This window comes from Euprymna scolopes, chromosome 9 (assembly GCF_053919585.1).
Source record: "Euprymna scolopes isolate OS-2025 chromosome 9, ASM5391958v1, whole genome shotgun sequence".
Taxonomy (NCBI): Eukaryota; Metazoa; Mollusca; class Cephalopoda; order Sepiida; family Sepiolidae; genus Euprymna; species Euprymna scolopes.
Window position 1 is genome coordinate 117,382,223 of NC_136490.1, and position 6,202 is coordinate 117,388,424.

Consider the following 6,202-nt stretch of genomic DNA (forward strand, 5'->3'; position numbering starts at 1 on the left):
CTCCTTTCCTCGCCCTTTCCTCCCCTCTCTCTCTCCTTTCCTCGCCCTTTCCTCCCCTCTCCCCTTCCCTCCCCCTCTCCCTCTCTCCTTCCCTCGCCCCACTCTCCCTCTCTCGCCCTTTCCCCCTCCTCTCCTTCCCTCTACCTTTCCCCCCACCTCTCCTTCCCTCTACCTTTCCCCCCACCTCTCCTTCCCTCTACCTTTCCCCCCACCTCTCCTTCCCTCTACCTTTCCCCCCACCTCTCCTTCCCTCTACCTTTCCCCCCACCTCTCCTTCCCTCTACCTTTCCCCCCACCTCTCCTTCCCTCGCCCTTTCCCCCCACCTCTCTCTCTCTCTCTCCTTCCCTCGCCCTTTCCCCCCACCTCTCTCTCTCTCTCTCCTTCCCTCGCCCTTTCCCCCCCACCTCTCTCTCTCTCCTTCCCTCGCCCTTTCCCCCCCACCTCTCTCTCTCTCCTTCCCTCGCCCTTCCCCCCCCACCTCCTTCTCTCTCTCTCTCTCCTTCCCTCGCCCTTTCCCCCCCACCTCCTTCTCTCTCTCCTTCCCTCGCCCTTTCCCCCCCACCTCCTTCTCTCTCTCCTTCCCTCGCCCTTTCCCCCACCTCTCTTATTCCCTTTTTTGTCTTTTCCCGTTATCTATTATTTTACTCTATTTCCAGTCGTTAATTAAAATTTCCAATCTACATATATAGTATATGTTCATATTTTATCTGAAGCGACTGTATAGAATGATTACGATGATCGTTTTCAGTAAGCTAAAGGATTTCTTTGGCTAAATACGGAACACTAGCGGGACTTGTAAAATTTTCACAGTGGCATCTTTTATGTAATATATTGCTGCTGGGTATTTTTGTGGATGTTCAGCGTTAGGTGTATCAGAATTTTGGGAATTTTTGACATCCCTAACACGAAACTGCGAATAAAATATAAAAAACTTGTAATTTCTCTTTTAAAAGTGGGTTGTTTATTTTCTTTATGAACTATACTATTTATTCCAAAATAAACTATTGAAGTTATATAAAAAGTAATAGAAATATTTTTTATTTAAAAAAAAAACTAATGAAATTAATTGAATTTTACGAGTTAAGTATTTTTCAATTTTTAAACTTTAAAAATCTATCAATTTTTCTATTGATTCAATTTTTACGATATTTTCAGCGTCAATGTATAATTTTATGCTCTTTCCAATAAACCGAATATAATATTTTAGACAAACTTTTTTTTTTTTTTAAATTCACGCCTCCCCCATTTTGAAATGTTTATTAAAAAGTAAATAATTAATTTACTCACCAAAGTTTTATATATCACAAATTGAAGATAAAAGATCAACTTTTCCTGATCTACATTAATGATCTTCCAAATCACATCCTTACATCATTTGTAGACATTTATGCTGATGACACTACCATTTATGGTAGCACATCTAAGACAGTAAACGACCAAGTTCTCTCCGATTCTCTCTCCTCTGATCTTGAGCACGTAGTACAATGGAGAAAGGTGTGGTTGGTTACTTTTAATGCATCTATCGTCTTCAGGAGGCCTCAAATTTTGACAAGCTTCTGGGCTTGACCTTTACTCCTGGTCTTAAATGGAACACGTACATCAAATCTGTTGCCAAGGCCGCTGGAAAAATGGTGGGATCTTTCTATCGATCCAGTAGATATCTCACTGCTGCAATTCTTTATCTATATAAGAGCCAGGTACATCCAAGGATGGAATACTGTTGCCACATCTGGGCAGGAGCTGCTAGAAAGGACTTGTCCTACCTTGATAGTTCAAAATAGACTTTGTAGCCTCGTAGATGTCTTTTTCTTTTCCCTGCAACCTCTATCTCACAGATGTTGCGAGTTTGTCTCTGCTGTATCGTTATTTTCATGGAAAGTGTTCGACTGAGCTTCAATCTATGGTCCCCCCCTCGCCAAACTTTCACAAGAAACACTTTTTTAGCTGAAAACACTATCAATAATCCCCCCCACTCTTTATCTGTGCCTAAACCTAAACGTAGATTCCATGAACAAAGCTTCTTTCTTAGAACTGCACGCCTGTGTCTTCCGTTTTCCTGCTTTCCGGCTGACTACAATATGGTTGTCTTCAAGTCTAACGTAAATAAGTTCTTGATGAGCCGTTCCATATAAGTTAACAAATTTACCGAATTGATTACTATATTGTTCAATTTCTACTCTACACTCTTTAACCCTTATCCTTGAGTGGCCTCTTGGCCTTGATAATGTGGTGATGCCTGTGTAAAAAAATAAATATATTCAAATTTAAAACAAAGTGTTTTTTTTTTTTTTAGAAATTGATCTGTAAAGTCCAAAGTTTAAAACCTTTTTTTTTTTTTTTTTTTTAATGAAACCTTGTCCTTGCTCCTTTAATTGAAAAAAAAAATTAGGTTTTTTTTTTTAGTAGTTATAACCTTGGAAAGACAGGAGGTCGAATTATTCAATATATTTCATGCATTCGTAAGGTCAGTTTCTGACACACCTAGTTCAGCGTGAATGGAGACCCGGAGATATTATTGTAGCCCTTTTGTTAAAACTGTTCAAGTATTTATCTAAATAATCTGGTTAAGGTGTCAGAATATATCTTATTACAGTTTATCTCCAATATCCTTATAAGAGTCTGTGACATATTTCCATTGTGTGGACGCTCGGCGCGAACGGACACCTCACAATATCATAATAGCTTTAGATAGAACAAATACTACCCTTGGATCCTAGTGAGAAGACTAAGAAGGTATATTTTAGTTTCACGTATGGTCCAGAATCGACGCCATTAAAAAAAAAAAAAAAATTTGTTTACATTATGTCATCGGTGATTGGGAGATCCTATTTATTAAAAAAAAAAAAAAAAAAAAAAAGAAAAGAGGATGAAAGGTGATAAGATATAACGAACATTAAATTAGCGCATCTAGAATCTAATTTTATATCCGTAGTATGTTATCACCTATCCTTTTTTAATATGCAGGATCGCCCAATTGAATAATTTATAATCTGGAAACCGTGACATACGTACGTTAAAGGTACTACGGTGTTAATATATAGATTAACATAGGACACTAGTACGGCACAATCATGTCGACACACCGGTTCTCGCCAGATCACCGAAGTTAAGCAACGTTGAGCCTGGCCAGTACCAGATGGGTGACCATTTGGGAAGGCTAGGCGCTGTCTGTATCTTCTGGGAAGGTTGGGCGTGGGGCTAGCACCCTCAATCCGTAAAAAAAAAAAAAAAAAAAAAACTCAGTCGCTACAAAAGCATCTACAACATTGTAGATGGCCTATGCCCCTTAGGGGCTCGAGGCTATGGATGGATAGGACACTAAACACAAGTCCAACTTTCAGCATTTCCAAAATATAGTTTAAAAAAAAAAATGAAATTCAAACTTCATCATACCAACACTATTTTCACTTGATAATCTAAATGTGCACTATTTGAATTATGTATAAAAGAATAAAAAAAAAATTGTTTATTTTTTAAGACTTCCTCATCTATAAAGTTAGGATTGTTTATCATTCAAACACTACCGTGTTTGAATATATGATTAAGTGGCGGTTTTAGTCGTTTAGAACTGCTTTAAAGCTTCACCACTCACTTATTTTTCGACCAAATTTCAAACAATTATTACAGTTCATAGATCACCTTCTCAGATATATTGTGAAAAAAAAGTTCAGTTTTCATTCAGTAAAACAAGTTATGAATTTTCTGGTGTTCAAAATCGTAAAAAAAAAAAAAAACGTAAGGTGAGCGACGTTTTTTATAACTGGTTTCCATAGCAACCACGTCTCTTCAGCGACTACTGTTGCTACCAATTCACTGCTCTCGCGAAAAGAGAAGTAACAAATGAAACAGAATGAAAAGGAGATAATTGAGGCTTTTATTGAAAGCAGACAAGTGCCGTACATTGTTATTACATATGTGTATGTTATGCGTATGGAGGTAAAAAAAAATAAGGCTGAAATTAAAGAAGGAACAAATGAATTTACTGGAAGCCTAGAAAAATCATCGATTACAATAGAAAAATGCGAGCATGAAAAGTAATATGGTTAGGCTTAAATATGGAAAAGTAAGGAACTAGTTAAAACTGGAAAAGAAAAGGACAAGGTTTTCTAGTAACAAAATATAAATTTATAACTTAAAATATTGTAGCATTAAGATTTTTAAAAATTCAATCTAACATTATATAATCAATTCTTTATGCTGCAATATTTTAAGTTATAAATTTATTATATTTTTTACTAGAATATATTTTTTCCAGTTTTTACTAGTCCTTTACTTTTCCATGTTTAAGATTAACCATATTATATTTCATGCTCGTATTTTTCTATTGCAATATTTCTATGTACCATTGATCCCTAAATTGATTAACCGATCATTATGAATATTGGAAAATAGCTGCATAGTGACTTGTTCTGCCTATATACTGCCCATTTCGGTTCTGTTAATTCTACCATTTTTACATAGAATCGGATATAGATTAGTATCTAACAAAAACCGTTGCAAAAAAAAGTGGGGGACAAAACTTTTTTAAACAATGAAAGCATTTATTTAATAAAATTACTTACACCGTTTGATATAGGTGGAATGCAATTTGACAGTGAGGGGAGAAAAGTAGAAAGTTCTTTGGGTTGTTGAAAGTCTTTCGGCAGTTGTCTTTGGGCCAAGATAGTCGATGCTGGAGCGTTCAGTAGACAAGCATAGAACGACGGACACGGACGAACACGAACGTCTTTCCTTGTTTCTTTCTGCTGGTTGACCGTGATTCTCAAAATCACACATTAATATTAGTTTTAAAGAGTCAGATATAACCTTCCTTTTTAATTAGCTGATAAATATTGACTTCAAATTATGAAGATTACTCTTGCAAAACGTAATTTTTGTCAAATACTGAACGATGTCGCAATGTGTACTCTAATCTTTTAGATTCACAGTATAGCCGTTGATTCGTTTGGACTAATAAAAAGCTCAAGAATTTATATACATCATGATCATCAACCACTTCCATGATTTTAAGGGACTCATAAATGAATTCATGTCTACAATCAGTTAAGAGCTTAAAAACCTGGACTGATCGACTTATCAAAGTGATTTAAAAAAAAACATATCAAAGGATTTTTTTTAGAAAATACTATGGTTTGATATTTGGACTACATCGGTTTGGAGATGGAAAGGCGTTCCAAAAGTAGCGCTTCCTATTTTTTAAAATTCTATCCGTCTTAATAGCTCTATCCCTTTCTAATGTAAAAAAGGGAGGCTTTACTTTTGGAACGACATTCGTAGTGTTAAATATGAACATTTTGGACAAAAGTAATGCTAAAATAGACATTTTAGCAAAATTTATCCAAAATCAGCAAAAGTTATACAATTCAAATTGTCACATTTTTTTAATGTATAAAAATGTTGACCTTTTTTTTAATTTTTTTTTATTGGGAATTTTATATGGTTTCCCAATATCTTGATTTTTTCCATTAGAATAATTCTGTTTCCATCAAAGCCGCTCCATTGCTCATTGTGTAACGCATAAGGGGATCAAAATGTGGTTTATATTTAGTTCTATTCAAAGTTGAAAAGATAGAGGTGCAAGCCCTTCGTGAAAATTCAGATATCTTTAATTTTTGTGAAATGTTAATAAGTATTGATTGTGAAATTTTTGAATGGTTATTAAACCGATAACACGTATCAGACGAGTTACATTTTTTTCCTAATCTTCAATTTGTTGCGAAGAAAGTACTCCAATAAAGTGCTCGATTATTTACTAAGAGCATAATATTTGCCCCAGACGTTCATATCAACATGGTACCTTTAGTTTTCAAACTGGAAAAGCTAACCTGAGTAAAAAAAAAAAAAAAAAAATACTGGGTTTTCTTGAGTCTTAATTATCTGATCTCAAAACGGATCAAAATATGGCTAACGAAAGCCAGTAAGCAGTCTATAATCAAAGCTCAAGAAAACGATATATTAAACCTAGGTCCGCTTTCCCAGCTTGAAACATCAGGTCCCATATTAGTCTGAACTTCAGAAACTGAATAAAACTAATAATAACTAGCGGGTTTCTTGGAAATTCCACAGCGGACTCTTTCACATGTAATATATTGATGTTGGCATTCTGTGGATGTTCAACGTAAATGGAGACGTCCTGATATTATTGTAGCTCCTTTGTTAAAACTGAAAAAATATTTATCTAAGCTAATTCGAACGCCTGGT